General features: G+C 36.2%; 1 non-coding gene across 1 annotated transcript; it reads left to right on the top strand.

Moving 5' to 3' along the window:
* Positions 1–3,341: 3,341 nt before the first annotated feature.
* LOC121223849 (small nucleolar RNA R71) lies at positions 3,342–3,448 on the top strand. The gene has a single exon (XR_005921315.1). It is a non-coding gene; the product is annotated as a small nucleolar RNA R71 (small nucleolar RNA).
* The last annotated feature ends 18,441 nt before the right edge of the window (positions 3,449–21,889 follow it).

Genomic DNA, 21,889 nt, shown 5'->3' with positions numbered 1-21,889 from the left:
TTTTAAATTTTTTTAAAACAATAATCAATTGCTCCTCTTGATGTTCTGATACGAGTCACAAAGGCCTTAGATGCGTATACGAAGGAAAAAGAAAATCAAGATTCACTTTCTTGTTTTCAAGAAAATCAAGAAACCGAATCTTGGTCCAATTTTGCTGTTTTGAGCAATTTCAAGAATCAAGAAAATCAAGATTTCAAATCTTAGAAATCTTGATCGAAGAAACCGAATCTTGCAACTAAGGCGCATTGGATATCAGTTACGAGCATTAACAAGCCAATTCCGGGAGAGAACGGATTACAAGCCCAAGTTCTTGAAGATAAGGCCCAATAAAATGTTCCAAGCCCAATCCAGAAGTTTAAATTAGACTTAGCTGAAAATCAGGCCAAATTGTCAAAGTGGCCCAATTTAATGCTTTAAATACTTAATTTTAATTTTTAGACTTTATGAATAAATTTCTATGTAAAAATTCAGTCCAAGAGGCCCATTTAAATGCCTTGGACGAAATTCCCCTTTAAAAGTCAAAATTAGGGTTTTTTTAAGTTTTCCTAGTAGGGCTAGGAAAGTAGTTAGGAGGCCTATATATATGGCTTGGCCAGCCACCCTTAGACACATTAGAAATACATTGAAAATTTTAGATTTGCTTTGTGTGAAAATTCTCTTTGAGTTCTCCAAGAATTTTCTCTTGAGTTTTCTTTAGAAGTTGTTTTAACAATCTTTTTGATTGTGGGAGCCATCTTTAGCCTTCTTCTTGCCATTGTTCTTCATTGGAGGAGAGATTAGACCCATTTGAAGGGAGTTGTGAAGTCTTTCAGGATTTCCAGGATCCTTAGAACTTTTCTTTATTCTTTTGCTGTTCATTCTTCTTTATTAAATTCTGCTTGTGCCGCTTTGTTGAATAATTTGGGATTAATTGTTCTTGTTTTGTTTCAGCCTTTCCAAAACTCCAAGATCTAATTCGGCACTTCCTTGGACATAAAGAAACGTTTTTGATTCACAAAAATCCCCCTTTTCTTGCCGTCCAATCCCTAGAACTAGTGTCCATTGATTTCACAATCTGTTTTTAATTTAGTTGTTGTTTGTGTTCTTTGATAGTTTCGGCTGATTGGAAGTTAATTTGGGTCTTAATTTCGTGTTCTTGGCTTCCAAGAACATCTATTCATAAGTGTTTTGATTCTTGGCTGTTCTTTATTGATTTGGGGATTTTTAGTTTCCAGATCTAATTGATTCTAATTAAGTTTTGTTGTTTCGTTTCAGATCCAAACATTTAGAGTTTTCGTAGGAGTTTCCGTGACTTGACAACTCGATCTTGGTCCGCGTGCAACCCTCTATCATGTTCTGTTAAGTCTACTGAAATAATCACAGGCAAAGTAGAACTATAACCAAGATAAACATATTTTAAATGAGATCAAAGTACCTTTAGTACGAGTTTAGGCGATTCCTCAATTGACAACTTTGGTTGTGTAAATTCTCAAACTTCCAACTCTAGTGGTTTGAACTATAGTGGCTGATCATAACTCCTCGGATTAGCTTCCATCAAAGTCAAACCTTCATTACTTTTTTCATGTTTGAATGATTTAGACCCTAAAGTGTTCTCCAATGGGTATTGTTTAGAATTGCTTTTCGTAGAAACTAAGGCTTCTCATTCCTCCCTTACTGAACACTCTTACATCGAATTGGGAAATTTCATCGCCTTTAGAACGTTAAATGTTACCTTTTCATCTTGAACTCGCATGGTGAGTTCACCTTTTTGCACATCTATCAAAGTTCTTCCCGTAGCCAGGAAAGGTCTCCCAACGATGATTGGAACTTACTTATCTGGTTCAAAATCCAATACAATGAAATTTGTAGGAAAAATAAATTTATCAACTCTTACCAACACATCCTCAATCTTCCGTTTGGGATATGGTAATGATTGATTTGCTAGTTGAAGTATCACAGTTAAGGGTCTTACTTAACCTATTCCTAACAGAAAATGGATTTGGGCATCAGGTTGATGCTTACTCCTAAGTCACACAAAGCTTTACTACAATATGATTCACCGATGTTGCAAGGTATCATAAAGCTTCCAGGATCCTTCAATTTTAGAGGTAGCTTGTTCAGTAAGAACGCACTACACTCCTTCGCCAAAGCAACAGTCTCATACTCATTAAGTTGTTTCTTCTTGGAAAAATTATCCTTCATAAACTTCACATAGTTGGGCATTTGCTGTAAAGCCTCCACCAATGGAATGTTGATGTGTAATTTCTTTAAAACATCCAAGAACTTCTTGAATTGTACCTCTTGTTTCTACTTATTCTACTAAAGTCTTTGAGGATATGAAACTCTAGGTTGATAAGGACAACTTTTCTAAGCAAGTAAATCTGCAAAAGTAGGTGTTAGCTTATTGGAATTCATTATTTTAGGGTTTACCTCGTTAGATTTTTCGGCATCTGATTTTTCTATTGTGAGGACTTCAACTGTTGGCTAACTTCCCTTCTTTTCAGTAGGCTCATCTTCAACCACAACCTTCTGAGGTCCAAAATCTTACCACTTCATAACTCTACCACCTTACAATGTTCCTTACCCAAATTTTTTAAATTTTCTATATCACTTGGCATGGCTCCTTGTGGTCTACTACGAAGCTCAGTAACTAATTGACCCTTTTTGGTTCTCCAAATTTTTTAGTGTTGCTCCTTGACTTTGGATTGTCACTACTTGAATTTGGACAAGGAATTGTTTTTCACCATGTATGCTTTCAACAAGTCCTCCAAGCTGTTTGATGACTCAACTTGAGGTGATTTTGGGGCTTGTTGGTTAAACCTTTGGGTTTGGTTTGGTCTATGCTGCATCTAATTACTGTTCAGTCTATTTCCTTAGTTACTCCAGGAAAAGTTCAGATAATTCCACCACAAAAGATTGTAGAAGTTTGACAGTGGTCCCTGTCCACTTCTTTTTTGATTTTGGTCCCTTACATAATAAATTGATTCGGGATTTGAAAGGCAATTCTCAAAAGAATGACTATCCCCATAGTATACACAAGAAACAACATCATACTGACTTGGTGATTGACCTACAAAATTATTTAAACCATTAGTGGTAAACTATTTTAACATAGAGGAATAGAAGATACCTGAGTAGTGAGTCAAGTCAGTGCATCCACTTCATGCACTCCGACTATTTGTCTTCCAAAAACTGCTCGATTTGTCGGCCATTGGTAATTGTTGCTAGTGATCTTTTTGATGACCTCGTAAGCATCATTATAAGACTTAGAGAAAATTGCACCATTTACAAAAGCATTTATCATTAATCTGATGTGTGCATTGAGACCGTTATAAAACGCCTCCTATTGGATACAATGATGAATCCAATGATGAGGACACTTACAAAGTAACTCCTTGAATCTTTCTCATGCCACGTATAAGGACTCATCATCCAATTGTTGGAAAGTAGTTATCTCATTACGCAACTTTACATTTTTGCTCGATGGAAAATACTTAACCAATAACCTTTCTTCTAATTCTTGCCAGGTAGATATTAAACTTGGTGGCAATGAATTCAGCCATGCTCGTGCTCGATCTCACAATGAGTACAAAAACAGTTTTAACCACAGTGTGTCTTCAGTAACACCAACTAACTTAAATGAATCACTCACCTTGATGAATAATCGAAGGTGTAAGTGTGGATCTTCTGTAGGTGTACTACTAAATTGGCCAACGTTTGGAGCATTTAAAACATCACTGGTTTTAGTTCGAATTTGGGTGCCTCGATATCTAACCTTCTAATTCCTAAATTTAACTCATTGAAGAGTGTCACAGCGTATTGTCTGATGGCACGATCCTTGTCATCGATAATAAGGATTAGGTTGTGCACTTGTTCGACTCTATTACCTTGTCCATTGTTTTCATTTCCAAGGTCCATCTCGGCTTGTCTTTGAGCAGATCTCACGTCTTCTTTGTCTAAAATTTCACTCAATTTCAGGGTCCATGGTGATACGACCATGCCCCGGGCACACTTTTGGATCAGCTCCCTAAGCATTGTTTGCAAATCCATGCGAGCTGAATTAGTTCAATTTCATTTCGTTAAGCTCCGTTTAGCTCGTTTCCAGCTCACTCGAGCTCAAGTCAACTCATTCAAGCTCAATTCAGCTCAATCTTAACCCAATGAGCTTATTTTTAGCTTTCTTTAGCTTGCATTTATTTTGCTGAAATAAACCATTTAATTTGTCATTAGTTAAATTAGTTGTTTATCTTAAGTTAGTTAATTTGTTAAAATCTGGACAAATAATTAATTAAGTGTTTTAATTATATCTAAATTAAATAATTAATTATGATGTTTTAAATATGTCTGAAATTGTTAATATGTATGGCCAAATTTAATGTGCAAATTATTGAGTTCATATGCTGCTAATTTAATGTGTTTGAAATGCATTTAACTTGTTGATTTAATTTGCTGCAGGTTCATGAACGGATTGGTGCAATGTATGGGAGTGTGCATGCACAATTGAGGTTCAATGGATGGCATTTAAAGGAGCACATGCATTTGGGACGTTCATGCAAGAGGGAGTTGCTGAAAGTTCATGTATTTGAAGATTCATGGATCATATTTATGGGGGAAAATACATGGGACGTTTCATGCATGATTCATGCATTTTCAAGATGACCATTCAAGTATTTTAGGCACATTAATGCCTCATTCAACCAAGGGAGATGTAGGATCATTAAAGAGCTGCACATTCATGGAATTATGGAGATTTTTCAAGGCTAAGGATGCATGAATGCATCAAGTGAAGCATCATGATGGTTCGGCCAATTCATGTACCATCTTCAAGCATGAACTGGATTTTAATGCTATTTGTGTGAATATGTTAAATACCTGTGTGAACAGAATTTAAGTTAGTGTGAACAACATAGATGCCGAATATAAATAGGCATTTTAGGCTTATAAATAGCTTACTTGTTTATTGTAAAAGGTTACAGAATTTGATCAATTAAACTTAATAGAACTTTTGTTCTTGTGAGGTTGTAACACCCCGAACCCGAAACCGACACCGGAGTCGAACACGAGGTGTTAACTGGCTTTAACCCCTTATAAAATTTATTTTCCAGACACTGCCCAATCTGTGTACTAGTCGTTTTAAAAATCATATATTGAGTTTCGTAACTCAAAAATCAGTTTCGTAATTTTTCCCAGAAACTAGACTCACGTGCCCATCTATGTATTTTTTTCTAGAATTTTTGGTCGGGCCAATTAGTACAGTTTATTAGTCAAAGTCTCCCATGTTGCAGGGGTCGACTACACTGACCTTTGCCCATTACGACTAGTACACAGATTGGGCAGTGTCTGGAAAATAAATTTTATAAGGGGTTAAAGTCAATTAACACCTCGTGTTCGACTCCGGTGTCAGTTTCGGGTTCGGGGTGTTACATATTCTTCTCAGTGGACTCAATTGCCATTAGTCCCGTTCGATAGAGGAAAGTCGAGTTCATTTGATTTTTCAGATTCGAGGATGAATCTTTTTGAGGAAGGGGGGAATGATACGAGTCACAAAAGCCCAAATTCTTGAAGGCGAGGCCCAATAAGCAAATTCCCAGCCCAATCAAGAAATCCATCCATACTTAGTTGAAAATCAGGCCAAATTGTCAAAGTGGCCCAAGTTGTAAAGTTTTATTTTTATTTATTTATTTATTTATTTACTTAGTTTAAATTTTTATGTCAATATTCAGTCCAAGAGTCCCAGATAAAATGACCTTTGACTGAATTTCCATATTAAAATAATTAGGAGTTTTTTTTATTTTAGTTTTCTAATTAGATTAGGACTAGTTATAAGGCCTATTTAAAGGCATGGCTGTTCACCTTGTTAAACACTTATCATTATTATTAAAATTTCAGATTTGTTGAGAGCAGAATTTTCTTTGAGTTTTCTCCAAGATTTCTCTCTTGAGTTTTCTTTAGAAGTTGTTTTAACAATCTTGTGATTGTGGGAGCCATCTTCAACCTTCTTCTTGCCATTGATATTCTTTGGAGGGGAGATTAGAGCCGTTTGAAGGGAGTTGTGAGATCTTTCGAGATTTCAAGGCTTCTTAGGACTTATCTTTTAATTTCTAACTATCAATTCTTTCTTTATTTCTACTTGTGCTGAATCATTATCTAATCTATTTTCTGTTCTTATTGTGTTTTCAGCCTTTTTCTATCTTAAGGAATCAGCCCAAAAATCCCCAATTTCTAGGGTTTTTCCATACTCTTTTTGGGTGAAATTAGATTGTCGAAATTTGGGGAAAACTATCTTGGTGTTCAATTGGGCAGAATCACAATCTCCTTGAGGGTTTCAAGAACCCTAACACTTATTTCTATTCTCAATTTGATTCTTTGCTGATTTGGGGATTTTATTTTAGATCTGGAAATTCAAAGTTCTAATCTTTTAATTTTTCTGTTTTGTTTCGGATCTAATTGTTTAGGGTTTTCGTAGGAGTTTCCCGTGACTTGGCAACTCGATCTTGGTCCGCGCGCAACCCCGTATCACTTGCTCTTTTTCTTTTGTCACTCTTGTTTTTATCTCACTCTCCTCATTCTTTTCTTTCTTTTTCTTTTCACTCTTTTTGTTTTTCTCTTGTTCTTTTTCTCGCTCAATAGATTGCTTCATCTTGAGTTGGTCTTCATGCACTTGCTTCGGTGTGAGAGGAGCTAATGTAACATTCCTTCCAAGGTGCTTAAATGAATATCGGTTTGTATAGCCGTCATGGACTACTCGCCGGTCAAATTGCCAAGGACGCCCCAATAGCAAATGTCCCGCGTGCATTGGTACGACATCACAAACCACCTCATTTTGGTACTTGCCTATGGAAAACACCACCCTTGCTTGCTTCGTCACCTTGAGTTCGCCTCCGTCATTTAGCCATTGTAACTTGTAAGGAGTTGGATGCTTTGTGGTGGCTAAACCAAGTTTTTCAACCAGCAAAGAACTTGCGACATTGGTGCAACTACCTCCGTCAATAATTAAACTACACACCTTGCCTTGAACATGGCAACGAGTGTGAAAGATGTTGTCTCGTTGTTGTTCTTCCTCGGCTACTTGGATATTCAAGCTCCTTTTGACAACAAGTAATTCTCCTTCAACGGGCAGCTCGAGCTCTTCACCTTCCTCCATGGGAATTTCAGGCTCCTCCTCTTGTTCATCTTCGGACTCAATCTCGCCTGATACGATCTCGGTTTAGTAGTTGAGTCCGAGTCATTTGATTCTCGATCGTAAACGAAGAAGTAGATTAGACGAGAAGGAGTTAGAATATATTTGTGTACAAAGAAGTAAGATAAGTTCGTGCAAAGTTGGATGTGGATTTGGTTTAAGTCGAAATGGTATGAATAGAATGGAAGAGTTCGGTTTATGATAATTAAGAAATGGTATTTGGTTTTGGTACGTTTTGGTATTTGGGAATTGGTACGAAATGGTATGGAATTGGTATGAAATGGTATGGTATTTGGTACGAATTGGTAACGGTTCAAAGAGGTCAAGAATGAACCAACACTAAAGAAAAGTGTCGACCCGAAACTTATAGGACCTAAATGAATTGGAAATGGTTAAAATGAACCTTGACCCGATACTTAGGAAAGTATGAACCAAAGGTATCAAAGGTGAACGCCACACTCGGGTTAAGGAGTGATAAGTTCGGAAAAGACTCGGAAAGACGCCACTAAAAGCTTAGATAAGTCTTACGGGCCTCGAACGAAATTTGAGAGAAAATGCCTCACAAATTTGGCAGCAATTCACTAATTAAATGTCAAAAGTCCCCTTACAAATTGAATTTAACAACTATTTATAGACAAAGACTAGGCTAGCCGAATAGTCATATGAATGCTTAAGAATTAAGCAAATGAATTCCTTTAATGTGCTTAACTAAATTCGGCTGAATGGAGCTCCAATGGTCATCTTCTAGAAAGAGCAATGAACTTAGAAGCTTGGAAAGATGCATGGCAGCAGCTAGGTTCGGTTAATGGACTTAAACAAACTCAATTAATTGGCAACTTTTGTTGAAAAGTGATCAACAATTAAAAGAGGTAATGAGCAGCCACCAAGGTGTGAAAACTCAGCTTTGAAGAGTCATGGCATGTGAACATATAGAACCGAACAGCCAAGATGAATCTAGCAATGTGAAAAGAATTAAAAGTCAGCTGAATGGTCAACTTGGGAGTAGGAAACAATAGCTTCTTTGGCCGAATGGTCACCTAGGATACTTCAAACAGCAGCCAAATTTAATTCCCCAAACATGCATGTGTCGTCCCCTTACATGTATCTTCTTTTAATTCATTCATGCACCAAGGACGTCCAAATGGGATGTACCTACAGCAAAATTTATTCAATAAATCAAATACATTTTTAAACACATTAATTTGGCAGCAAATGACACAAAAATTATGCACATTAAATTCGGCCACCTTAGGACATAATTAAAACATGTAATAAAATTGACACATTAAAACATGCATAAAAAAATATTAATGAGCTGTAGAAATTAAGACAAATTAATAACATATAATTATAACTCAATTATCATGCATAATTAAATTTGTCTAGATTTTAAACCAAATAAATAATGAATATTAATTGAGCTGTAATAAACTAATTAAATGACTCAAATAATTATTTCAGCTACTATAATAAGGTCTTAATGAAATTGAGCTGGTTCGAGCTCATTGAGCTTGAAAGGAGCTGGAAACGAGCTAAATGAAGCTCCACAAAATAAGATTGAGCTACGTCCAGCTGGCAAACACGACGAGCCTCGCTTGTAGGCTGAAACAATAGCCATTCCCGGGGGCGGGTCGTATCATCGCCGTTTGAACGAACCACCATCACTCGTCGATTAGGACATTGACTCGCAATGTGGCCTCTTCCTTGACACTTGAAACACTTTATATCGCGAGAATGATTCGAGACAGCCTCGTTTTTATTTTTCCTAGCATCGACACTTACTTGATTGGGTTTGGCAGCAACGAAAGGCTGCTTAGGCCGATTGGGAGCTTTACTAGTCCCTTGAGCCCACTTGTTGGTAGAAGCCGTTGGATATGTCCGCGTGGGTCCTTTCCGTTTCAATTGTTTTTCAACTTTTATTGCCATATGCAACATGTCCATAACTTCTACATAGTGTTGAAGCTCGACAATATTGGCAATATCCCGATTTAGGCTGGCTAAAAATCTCGCCATTGTTGCTTCACGATCCTCCTCCATGTCGGCTCTTATCATAGCGATTTCCATGTCTTTATAGTAGTCCTCGACAGTTCGGTTGCCTTGTGTGAGATTTTGCAATCGTTGGTACAACTCCTGATGGTAATAGGAGGAAACAAAACGCTTGCGCATAACGGCCTTCATTTCGGCCCACGTAGAGATAGGCCTCTCCCCATTCCTCCTTCGGCTAGTCACCAATTGATCCCACCACACGATCGCATAGTCCGAGAATTCAATGGCAGCGAGCTTTACCTTTTTATTTTCCGAGTAGTTATGGCACTCAAAGACGAGTTCCATTTTCTTTTCCCACTCCAAGTAAGATTCGGGATCATTCTTCCCTTGAAACGGCGGAATAGACATCTTAATATTTTTGAGATTGTCATCCGGACGGTCTCGATTTCTTGGGACTCGATTTCGTTGGAACCGTTGAGGGTTTCCTTGTTCAGATAAGTGATCACCTTGAGATTCTTCTTCATCATAGTTGTCAATTGGTTGCTCTCGTTCTCGCCTTGCATCTTCCGGAGTCGCTTCACGTTGCCTTCGGGTTTCGACTTGATATAGGCGGTCTTCGATTGGTTCAAGCTTGCGATCAAACAATCGCTCCATTTCTTGCATAATGGCTTGCAAAGTGAGATCCGGCACTCCCCTTCCAACGTTTCTTATTGGACGAAATCCACCTCCCTCGTTTGGATTCCTTTCCGGGCTCCGTGACATTTTTAAAAGTTCTTTAAAGAATCGCAACAAGAACTCACCAATCACTCACAAAGAATAAACACTCACTTTGGCTTTTCTACTCTCTAATAGCTCACTAATCTCTCTTGCCTTTTACCACTTGATTTTCACTTCCCAAAATTCTTCGCAAACTAAGTTTGACAAATCAAAATTGTTTGGGGTCGGCTTACAAAATAGATGTGGCTTGGTAGGGTAATATTTTAGGATCGGGTAGGCTAACAAACAAAGAAAATAGAAGGAAATTAGTGTGGCTGTATAGATGTGGTCCTTCGGGTAGCAAGTAATGCTTTTACAAGCTCAAAATGAATTTCAATCACTTTTTTTTTTCTTTTTTAATTTCAAATTTTTTTTTCAATACTGAATACACAAAGGAAAAATAAATTGAATACAAACTTTTTTTTTTGAATTTTTTTTTCGAATTTTTTTTCAATTTTTTTACAATCTCGTAATACCGAAGACGACGATTCTTACTCCGATTCAGCTAGCTCTGATACCAACTTGATACGCCCTCACCTCGAGATCGAATTGAGTCGTAAAGATCGCCCGATCGTGAATTAGGAGTAAATTGAGGCTTTACAAAATAGGCTAGAAGAAAGAGGTTTATTTAGGCTCAAAAGAGTTTTGTTGGTTTAGGAAATGAATTAGAAAACAATGGAATCAATTTGGCTAAGGATTCGAAAGCTGAACTAACACAATAGGAATGTGTTAACCCGTAACTTAGGAGAATGCTTAGGTTGGTAAGGATGGATGGAAGGTTTGTTAAATGGATAGAAACTTCGACCCACTATCAATGATGATAGGAACCTTAGTATGAATCGAACGCCACACTTTTGGGATTAAAGTGATAAGTTCGGGAAGAAACAAAAACAAGTTTGATGCCACAAAGATGTTTGATAAGTCTCACAAGTTTTTGGAGAATAACGAGAGTTGAAAACAACCTCACAATTTAGCAAAGCTATCAAATTGTTCATTAACCTCAAAATGTGAATTACATGACCTATTTATAGCTTGACTAAGGCAGCCGAATAGCCTATCTAATCAGATCTTTATGCCTTAAGTTTCTTGAGGAAACTTCCTAGAAATTTCCTAGTTACATTCATGTGATAAAATTCTGAAAATTAACCTTCTAGAAAAAGATGATTCGGCTGGCCCCTTTAATGGAGAAAATTCACATTCAATTAATGTTTTAAAAGAGCTTAATTGCTGCTATGGAGAAGAGAAATGGACAGCTTCAAAAATTATGCTTCTTTGACCGAATATGAGTAGCCTCCACATGAATTGGCTGCTGGAATTTATGAGGCACTCTTTGGCCATTTCTCTCCACGAAATTGGCCCTTGGGGAAGCTCAAGACAGCAGCTAGAAGTCCATTGAGCTGCACAAAAAGTCAGCTGGAAACACAAGGCAGCTGCACTTTAAATGTCGTCCATGCATGTGCCCAAATACATGCTCCTTCTTTATGAGCTTTCTTTGCCATTAAGCTAGCTGAAAAACATCAAATAAATGTGGTTAAGACAAGTTTAATACTCATGAAATCAGCAGCTGGACATATTAAAATTCTGCACATTAATTCGGCTAAGACAAATTAATTAGCAGCCACTAATAAATTTGTCTTAGTCAAGACACATTAAAACTTTGTAATTAAACTAAACACATTTAATTTATGACTTAATATGGACATATTAAAGGCATGTACTAATATAAAACATATTTAATAAGCTGAATTAAAAAAATGTCCAGATTAAGACACATTTATTTAATTAAATGATTTGAGCTGATTCTAAACTAACACAACTAATTAAATTTATTGAAAATAAATTGAATCAGCTCCTTGAACTAATTAAGTGCCGAATTGAGCTAAATTGAGCTGACACAAGCTAAAATTAGCTTGCAGGAAATTGCGAATCAAGCTAGTTGAGCTGGGCGTTTTATGGGCAATCAACCCATCACTCCACAATCGAGCAATATAGCTTGCTACAGCATCTTGCTACAGCATCTTGGAACTTCTTGGCACGTGCTCGAGTAATTGGCCCCAAAGGCAACTCCATGGATTCAGCACCTATCTTCCTGGGCGAGCTCATATCAGAGAAACTCCTACGAAAGCTCTAAAACGAACAGATCTGAAAATTAAAACAAAGAACAAGATTAAACTAATCAGATCTGAAACTAAATCCCCAAATTCAATTAAATGAGCAGCAAGGAACAAATAACGAATGAATAAATGTATTCGGAGTTCAAGAAGATGAAATCGAACTCCAATAGTGAAATCCCACAAGCCGAATCTGCCAAGAACACTAAAACAGTAAGTAGATTGAAACAATCAGATTTTTAATTGGAAGATTAGGGATTTGGGCGGCAAAAAGAAAAGAAAGAAATAGATGAAATTGAATGGTTCAAGAAGTGAATTTAAGTTGCGATTCGGTCTAATTGAACACCCAAGATGAATTGCCCAAATTTCAGCAGCCGAATTTCACCCAACAAGAAGAAATAGAAAACGGCAAGAACCCTAAATTTTGGGGATTTTGAGAACGACTCCTTGCTGCCAATGAATGATGATTTAAATCAATTCTTTGAGTTGAATATGGCTTGAAAAACACAAGAAAAGCAGCAAACAAATGAGATAAAGAATCGACACAAGAGAAATTAAATAAAGAAAACGAAACAGCAAGAAATAAAAGATAAGTCTTAAAGATCCTTGAAATCCCGAAAGATCTCACAAATCTCTTCAAACGGCTCTAATCTCCCCTCCAAAGAATATCGATGGCAAGAAGAAGGTTGAAGATGGCTCCCACAATCAAAAGATTGTTAAAACAACTTCTAAAGAAAACTCAAGAGAGAAATCTTGGAGAAAACTCAAAGAAAATTCTGCTCTCTCAAATCTGAAATTTAAGAATGAATCTAAGTGTTATGTACAAGGGGTGGCCGGCCATGCCTTTAAATAGGCCTCAAGTAATCCTAATCTAACAAGTAACTAATAAAATTAAACCTAATTAATAGAATAAATAAAAGAAAATTCGGCCAAGGATATAATGGGCTGTTTTTGGGCCGAATTTTACATGTATGTTCCTAAAGCTTAAAAAATTAAATTAAACAATTAAAATGTTTATAAATTGGGCCCTTTGACATTTTGGCCTGATTTTCAACTAAGTATGAAGGAATTTCTTGATTGGGCTGGAATTTGGTTATTGGGCCTCGCCTTCAAGAATTTGGGCTCGTGATCCATCTCCTACCAAAATTAGGTCATTGATGCTCGTAACGGAGATCCAATGCGCTTTGGCTGCAAGATTCGATTTCTTGGACCAAGATTTCCAAGATTTGAAATCTTGATTTTCTTGATTCTTGAAATCGCTCCAAACAGCAAAATTGGGCCAAGATTCAGTTTCTTGACTTTCTTGAAAACAAGAAAGTGAATCTTGATTTTCTTGAATTGAGCCCATCACCTTCTTGAGCTTGGGTTGGGCCTTTGTGACTCGTATCATTACCCCTTCCTCAAAAAGATTCGTCCTCGAATCTGAAAAATCAAATGAACTCGACTTTCCTCTATCGAACGGGACTAATGGCAATTGGGTCCACTGAAAGGAATAGCCATGAGATAGTAAATAGCAACGAAAACAAGCTTGTAGTCCAATCATAAGCATAACAGAATAGGTATAACGCATGTGAATGGACAGATTCAGATTACCATGCAAACAATCTAATTTACTCGCCACTGCCTCGTCAAATATTCGAAACAAAGATGGACATGTTTTAAGGCATGTTTTAAGACACTCAAATTTGTCCCACAAACCATGAATAAATTGCGAGTAATAAATCAAATGGTAAACATAATCGTCACAAGTAGGTATTTGAAAAGATTCACATGGTTCACAGAGTTGCATAATCATACCATGCATTAATCGATGGTTTATAGATTCACTCACACATGCATTATCAAAAACAAGAATCTTTTTATCAACCATCAAAACAAATAGATCATCAATAAATAAAATAGGACAGTCAAGCACGTTTCAATCTAAGTGTTCATCAACACGATCTTTATCACTATCCGAGGAGTACAAAAGTGTTTCAAAGGTTTCAAGCATCTTACCTTGATAAGCAGAAGAATAAGGGTCGATTTTACCTTTTTCATTTAAAACAAACCTTCGCTCATCAGGGGCATAGTGTATTCGAAGCTCCGTTGTTGAGTTAACCTTTGTCAAATGGAACTCAAACTTCATGTACAACCACATAAACTGTTTAAGGCACGAATATAAATTGAAAACAAACTTGGAAAATTTCGTTACCTTATTCACCATAACAGATTTGCACAAATTCGAGGATTTTACATAAGGCAAATCAAGAGAATAACAACTCACGCTTCCTTTCGTAATGACTTTATCAACCACAATCGAAGAATAACAATTAATCGGATCAAAATGAAGGGATCTTTTAAGAACTAAGTCACCAAAAGTTTTATCAATAATTTTCAAATCTGCACGGGACTCAGTTGCTAAAAATTCCTTACCTCGCTTACCTTCAGGCTCATGTAGTGTGATTTCATCTTCAACCTTGCCTATGTTGATCATATGAAAGCGTCTTTCATCGGAAAGGTATTGAAGTTGAAAGTTATCTTTCGTATGTGGCCAATGGAAGTGTTCTATCCCACGTAAAGGTGGTAAACCTTTAGGGGTTGATGCAATCCCGGTCGCATCATGTTACGACACAACTCGATGCTACCGAGATTGGTCCAAACTCGAGGGGCCCAAGTGCAAAATGAAGTTTTTAATTTCAGTTTGTCAATTTGGCTACTAGAAAATAAGGACATTGATTTATTAATTTTTAGTTATTTTAGTTTGTGTTTTTAATTATGTCATAGTTTGCACATCATTAATATGTGTTTTGCATTTAATAAAGTCATGCATTATGTAACTTTCATGTTAGTTAAGTTTGCATCATTAAATTAAGTCAAGTTAGTTTAATTATGTAACTTTCATGTTAGTTAAATTTGCATTTCAAAACCATGCATTTAAGCATCTTAGTTTAATAATGAGTTGCTGGACATTTATTCAACTCATCTTAGTTTATTGATGCATTTAATAAGCGTTGTTCTTAATTAATCTAGTTCCTAGGATTATTTATTGATACATGAGTTAAGTTCATTTAATTATGCTTCTTTAATTAAACTAGTTGCTGGAATAATTATTGCTTATATGTTTTAGTTCATTTATTTAAGTAAGTTTAATGTGTGTTATGATTAATAAGTGGCTTCATATGTTTAATAAACTCATTTTAATGTGTTTATTGCAGGTGACTTTTTAGCTTATAGTGGTTACAATTCAAGGCTGTTACACATTTAATTAAGTGGCTGTTCAAGTTCTTTTGAGTTACAACTAAAAGGGCTGTTATAAAGGGAGCTTAAAAATCATTAAAGGAGTTTTTAAAGAGCATTTTATGCCCTTTAAAATTCAGCAGCAACTCTTCCACTTCCAGCCGTTTTTGGAGCTTTCAAGAAAAATTAATCAAGCCTTTGAATGTCATTAAGGAGTTGGTTAAGAGATGGTGTCTATTCAACTAGCCAAGGACAACTCAAGAGTCATTTTCTAAGCCATTAAAGACATTCAAATCAGCTGAATTAAAGTGATTTTATGGAAGGAGTTATTTGGTTCAAAGAATAAGAAAAGACATCAGTTTTTTATGGCACATTAAGTGGATGTTTTTGACCATTCGGTTACCTTGTTCTAGCATTGTAAATAGTTGTAATCAGCCTTAGAGAGGGAACTTTTTGCTGAAAATAGATGAAATATTTGAATTGTGAGCTATCCAATTCTCTTTGTTCTTTCGGAATTGATTTGACTTATCAAGCATAGCTTGTGGCGTCTATCCATTTCTTGTTTTCGAACTTATCACTTTCATAGTGTGGCGTTCATCATATACCAAGGTTCTTATCATCATTGATAGTGGGTCGAGGTTCATCATATACCAAGGTTCCTGTCATTCTTGATAGTGGGTCGAGGTCTTTTCTTTGTTGTTTACCTAAACTGCCATTCACCTAAGAGCTACTTTGAGACTCGGGTCAACAATCTCTATTGTTGGTTCATTCTCTACCCTTAGCCAAATTTTCCATTCGTTGCTAAACCTATTTCCCTTTTAAACTATTGTTTGTAGCCTTTCTTCTATTTTGTAGAAACGAACTTAGCCTTACTCAAATTCACGATTGGGCAACACATACGACTCAAAACATCACGGGACGAGTTCGTATCAGGGGTCTTACTAAAAACATCCTCATAATCCTGCAAAAAACATTAAAACACACTAGGCAAATTTTCGTTAATGTTAGATAAAGATAAATAGTTTTGCCTAAACCTCACAAGGATACAAGGCTGTTTATTGAGTAGGGCTCTCCGCACATCTTTTTTTGTTGCCATCAAATTTTTCACTCTCATTTTACCACTTGCGGATTCACTCACATTTGGGCTATTTAGATTTTGACTTTTTTCACTACTAGCCTCTTTTCTCTATGTCTTTTGTATGTGTCCTTTCTCCCTTACCCCCTCACAAAATTTCATCATTTTTAATTGATCTTTATATACATCACTGGGATTTAAAGGAGCAAGAGTAAATTTTTGGCCTTTAAACACAAGAGAGTATCTATTAAGCTTGCCTTGGTGTGTAACATCACGATCAAATTGCCAAGGCCGTCCAAGGAGCAAGTGTGCCGCATGCATTGGGACCACATCACACCATACCTCATCCTCATAATTCCCGAGCTTAAAAGTGATCAAGGACTATTTTGTAACTTTAACTTCTGAGCATTCATTAAGCCACTGAAGGTGATAAGGCTTAGGGTGCTCGATACAAGGTAACGTTAAGGAATCCACCAAATAACTGCTAACTAGATTCGAACAACTCCCACTATCAATAATAAGTGAATATAAGTTACCTTTTATAAAACACCTAGAATGGAAAATATTGGTCCTTTGGTTATCAAAACCGTCTCCCATTTGGCTATTAAGGGTTCGGCGGACTACCATCTTATTTTTTTCCTCTTTTTTTTTGAAATACCTGCAAAATAAACACTCAACACTCAAAAATAAAAGTTAGCAAACCTCACCGTTAATCACTCAAAAAGAAAATTCAAATTCACAATGAGGTAGAATTCAATCTTGTGAGTTCTTTATCAGAGTTTATATCAACCAATTAGAGAGTGGATGAACCGATCTACCAAAGAATCCTAATTTGCACTAGGATGCCAAAAACTGACGAGACACCAATTGATTCGTGTTGCACCGAGGAAGAAGTTGTGCACACGTTTAAATCCTACTAACACAAGAAACAAGAAGGTGTTAGATAACGTAACGGAAGAATAAAGGCAAACAAATGAAAACCTACAGCTAAGAATCAATAAAAAATGCTGAAAACAGAAAACCCGAAAAACTGCGGAGTAACTTGACAACTTCGTTCGAGGTGTTCCCGATCTCAAAAAATCACGAAATTAAATCTGGAATGTACTTATATATTGAATTTTTGATCTGGAAATTTTGGGCACCAAATTCAACCCGCTGAATATTTTTTAAAATTTTTATTGAATTTCGTATTTTTTTTATTTTTTTGACTTTTTTGACTGATTTTTTTGCGGGATTAATTTTTTTATATTCAATCACAGTGCCACAAATATGTATGTAAAATTTCAGATCAATTGGACAATGTTTACCCACATAAATGAATTTTTTTCGAACAATTTTTCTGGGTAAAACTGCTGTTTGTGCTTTAAAAAATAGAGATCAGTTTAGAAATCAACCAAGAACACCCAAAACGCCCAAAATCTGATACCAAATGATACGCGGGTTGCGCGCGGACCAAAGGTATCAAAGGTGAACGCCACACTCGGGTTTAGGGAGTGATAAGTTCGAAAGAAAGACTCGGAAAGACACCACTAGAAGCTAGATAAGTTTACGGGTCTCGAACGAAATTTGAGAGAAAATGCCTCACAAATTTGGCAGCAATTCGTTACTTAAAATGTCAAAAAGTCCTTTACAAAGTAAAATTTTAGCTATTTATAAGCAACACCTAAGCTAGCCGAATGGTCACTTACATTCCTTAAAAATTAAGCAAATGAATCACTTAAATGAACTAGCTAGATTCGGCTGAACATGGAGCTCCATTAGACACCTTCTAGATGAAGCATTGGACTTGGAAAAACTTGGATGATGCATGGATAGCTAGGTTTGGCCAATGGGCATATAAATTAGCTCATTTATGTTGCAACTTTTGGCTGAAAAGTGACCAGCAATTAAGAGGATAATGAGCAGCCAATTCAAGTGTGAAAGCTCAACATTGAAGAGTCATGGAGTGTGAACACATGGAACCGAAAAGCCAAGATGCATCCAGCAAATGTGAAAGGAATTAATGGGCAGCTTTGGAGTTGGAAACATTAGCTCCCTTGGCCGAATAGTCACCTAGGAATGTTGAATTCAGCTCACCAATTTGATGCATGTATCTCCAGGTGCAATGTATCTAACATGCATGCACCTTGCTAAAATGAATCTCCAAATTCGGCTAACCTTGTTAAATGATCCCACACATTTGACCAACCTATATAAATAAGAAGAACTAAAATTAATATGATATTTAGCTGAACAAAATTAATATTAAAACCATGAAACATTAATTCGGTCAACTATATCACTAAAATCAGCTCATTAAATTCGGCAGCATTAAAGCAACTTTAAATCATGTAATAAAACTTGACATATTAAAAACATACAACAAACATATTAATAAGCTGTAATAAACTAATTAAATCTACTTAAATAAATATTCAGCTATTAAATTAATGTCTAGTTGATATTGAGCTGAATTGAAAATGTTTGAGCTGAAGTTGAGCTAATTCGAGCTCATTGAGCTGAAATGGAAGTTAATTCAGCTCGTATTAAAGTGCACGGATTGCTTTTCGAGTTGGTCCAAGCTTCCTCAATGTGACCAACCAAGATCTCGCCCCAAACTTTGTCAACTAAAGCCGAAACAGCCTCCTTGAATTGTTTAGCTCGTGATCGGGTGATGGGACCTTGGGGCAACTCCAACGGCTCCTTGTTCGAGCTAGGTAGGACTTGAGGCGTGGCCGTATCAACATGTGTAGCATCATCTGTTTTGTGACAAGAAATAAAATGTGCCATCTTTGAAAACCTGTCAACAACAACAAATATACTATCTCTTCCTTTCTTATTTCGAGGCAAACCTAGAATAAAATCCATAGATAAATCTACCCAAGGTGAAGTAGGAATCGGTAAAGGAGTGTAAAGGCCATGAAGCATTACCTTAGATTTTGCTTGTTTGCATGTAATGCACTTGGAACATACCTTTTCGACATCCTTTTTCATATGTGGCCAATGGAAGTGTTCTTGCAAGATGTCTAGTGTTTTGGCCACTCCAAAATGTCCCATCAAACCCCCACTATGGGCCTCATGAATCAATAAGTCTCTCATGGAACACTTTGGTATGCATAACCTGTAGATATGGCCGAAATCAGCATCATCAACATATAGCTCCTTAATATGTTCAAACCCTAAGACTTTAGCATTAAATGTAGTTATTAAAGCATATCTTCTAGACAAAGCATCTGCAACTACATTATCTTTACCTGTTTTATATTGTATCACATAAGGGAATGTTTCAATGAATTCTACCCATCGGGCATGTCTTTTACTTAACTTACCTTGTCCCTTTAACCATTTAAGGGATTCATGATCTGTGTGTATGACAAACTCATTAGGCAGCAAATAATGTTGCCATACTTGAAGTGCACGAACCAATGTGATGCAACCTTAGCCCGGGAAATTACTACCGAATCCATTGAGCTGCCACGAGGACCAATAACTCGATCACGAGCTAAGAGATTTCGAAATGCAATAGCAAGCTATGTGGAACGAGCTTGGGAAGAGGGAGTGGCCGGATTTGATAGTCGTGCTTCAAACCGTTCAAAAGGCGTTACTTGCAATTTATTGCAAGCTGAATTTGTTTCTTTTAATTAACTTGTTTTAGTTTAATAAATAAGTTGCTGATCAATTAATTTAACTTATCTTAAAGTTTTAATACATGAGTTAGTTATTGAACTTTATTAAATAAGATGCTTCTTAATTGATCTAGTTCCTAGGATTATTTATTGATGCATAAATTAAGTTCTTTAAATTATGCTTCTTTAATTAAACTAGTTGCTGGAATAATTATTGCATATATGTTTTAGTTCATTTATTTAAGTAAGTTTAATATGTGTTATGATTAATAAGTGTTTTAATGTGTTTAATAAACTCATTTTAATGTGTTTATTGCAGGTGACTTTTTAGCTTATAGTGGTTACAATTCAAGGTTGTTACACATTTAATAAGTGGCTGTTCAAGTTCTTTTGAGTTACAATTAAAGGGGCTGTTAAAAAAAGGAGCTTAAAGATCATTAAAAGGAGTTTTTAAAGAGAATTTTATGCCCTTTAAAATTCAGCAGCAACTCTTCCACTTCCAGCCGTTTTTGGAGCTTTTAAGAGAAATTAATCAAGCCTTTGAATGTCATTAAGGAGCTGGTAAGAGATGGTGTCTATTCAACTAGCCAAGGTCAACTCAAGAGTCATTTTCTAAGCCATTAAAGACATTCAAATCAGCTGAATTAAAGTGATTTTATGGAAGGAGTTATTTGGTTCAAAGAATAAGAAAAGACATCAGTTTTTTATGGCACATTAAGTGGATGTTTTTGACCATTCGGTTACCTTGTTCTAGCATTATAAATAGATGTAATCAGCCATAGAGGGAACAACTTTTTGCTGAATATAGATGAAATATTTGAATTGTGAGCTATCCAATTCTCTTTGTTCTTTTGGAATTGATTTGACTTATCAAGCATAGCTTGTGGCGTCCATCTTTTCTTTGTTGCTGAACTTATCACCTTTGGTGTGGCGTTCAATATACCTTTGGTTCCTATCATAGTTGATAGTGGGTCAAGGTTCCTTTCCTGCTTCCTTTAACCGAAAACACCTAAAGACCATTTTGAGATTCGGGTCAACAATTCGTTATTGTTGGTTCATTTTCGGCCTTAGCCAATTAATTTGTTATTGTTTCCTCTTTATTTTGTTTATTACCTTTGTTTGAAGCCATTATCTCTATTTTGTTTCATTTTAAAACCGAAACGAATCCATCCTTACTCAATTCACGATTGGGCAACACATACGACTCAAAACATCACGAGACGAGTTCATATCAAATTGGTATCAGAGCTAGCAAATTTGGAGTAAGAATCGACATTGTCGGCAATACGGTATAGTAGTTTCTTCAAAAAAAAATTCAAAAAAATTCAAAAAAAAAATGGTTTCCATTCAAACTCAAGAGATTGGATATCAAGTTGAAAAAAAAATTCGTGAAAAAAAAATTCGTGAAAAAAAAAATTTCGTGAAAAAAGAAGAAGAAGCTAGTTTTGAAATTTTGTTGTTGTTTGCTGCCCAAATTATAGTTATTACTACCTTCTACTATTTCGCCACATCCAACCTTTCATTTCTTGATTCAAGCCTACTTTCCTTTGTCCTACAATATTCTTACCAAGCCCAAACATCAAGGTTGTAAGTCGACCCACAACAACTGCTTTTTAAGTTTAAATAATTCCTAAGAACTTAGAGAGGAGGAGTGAGTGGAAAGAGGCAAGAGAGTGGTGAGTTTATTCGAGAGTATAAAAGCCAAGGAAGTGAGATTTCTTTGTGAGTGGATAGTGAGATTCTTTGTTGTGAGTTCATTTTAAAAAAAAATATGTCACGAAGTCCGGAAAGAAATCAAAATGTGGAAGGAGGGTTCCGTCCCGTATGAAATGTTGGAGGAGGAGTGCCAGAACTTACCCTTCAAGCAATTATGCGAGAGATGGAGCGATTATTTGATAGAAAACTTGAACCAATTGAAGATCGATTATATCGAGTCGAGAGACGAGAACAACGTGAGATGACTCCGGAAGATGCAAGA

The sequence above is a fragment of the Gossypium hirsutum genome, chromosome D11 (genome assembly GCF_007990345.1).
Source record: "Gossypium hirsutum isolate 1008001.06 chromosome D11, Gossypium_hirsutum_v2.1, whole genome shotgun sequence".
Classification (NCBI taxonomy): domain Eukaryota; kingdom Viridiplantae; phylum Streptophyta; class Magnoliopsida; order Malvales; family Malvaceae; genus Gossypium; species Gossypium hirsutum.
The sequence above is the reverse complement of the archived record's forward strand: the minus strand, read 5'-3'. Positions and strand labels throughout refer to the sequence as shown.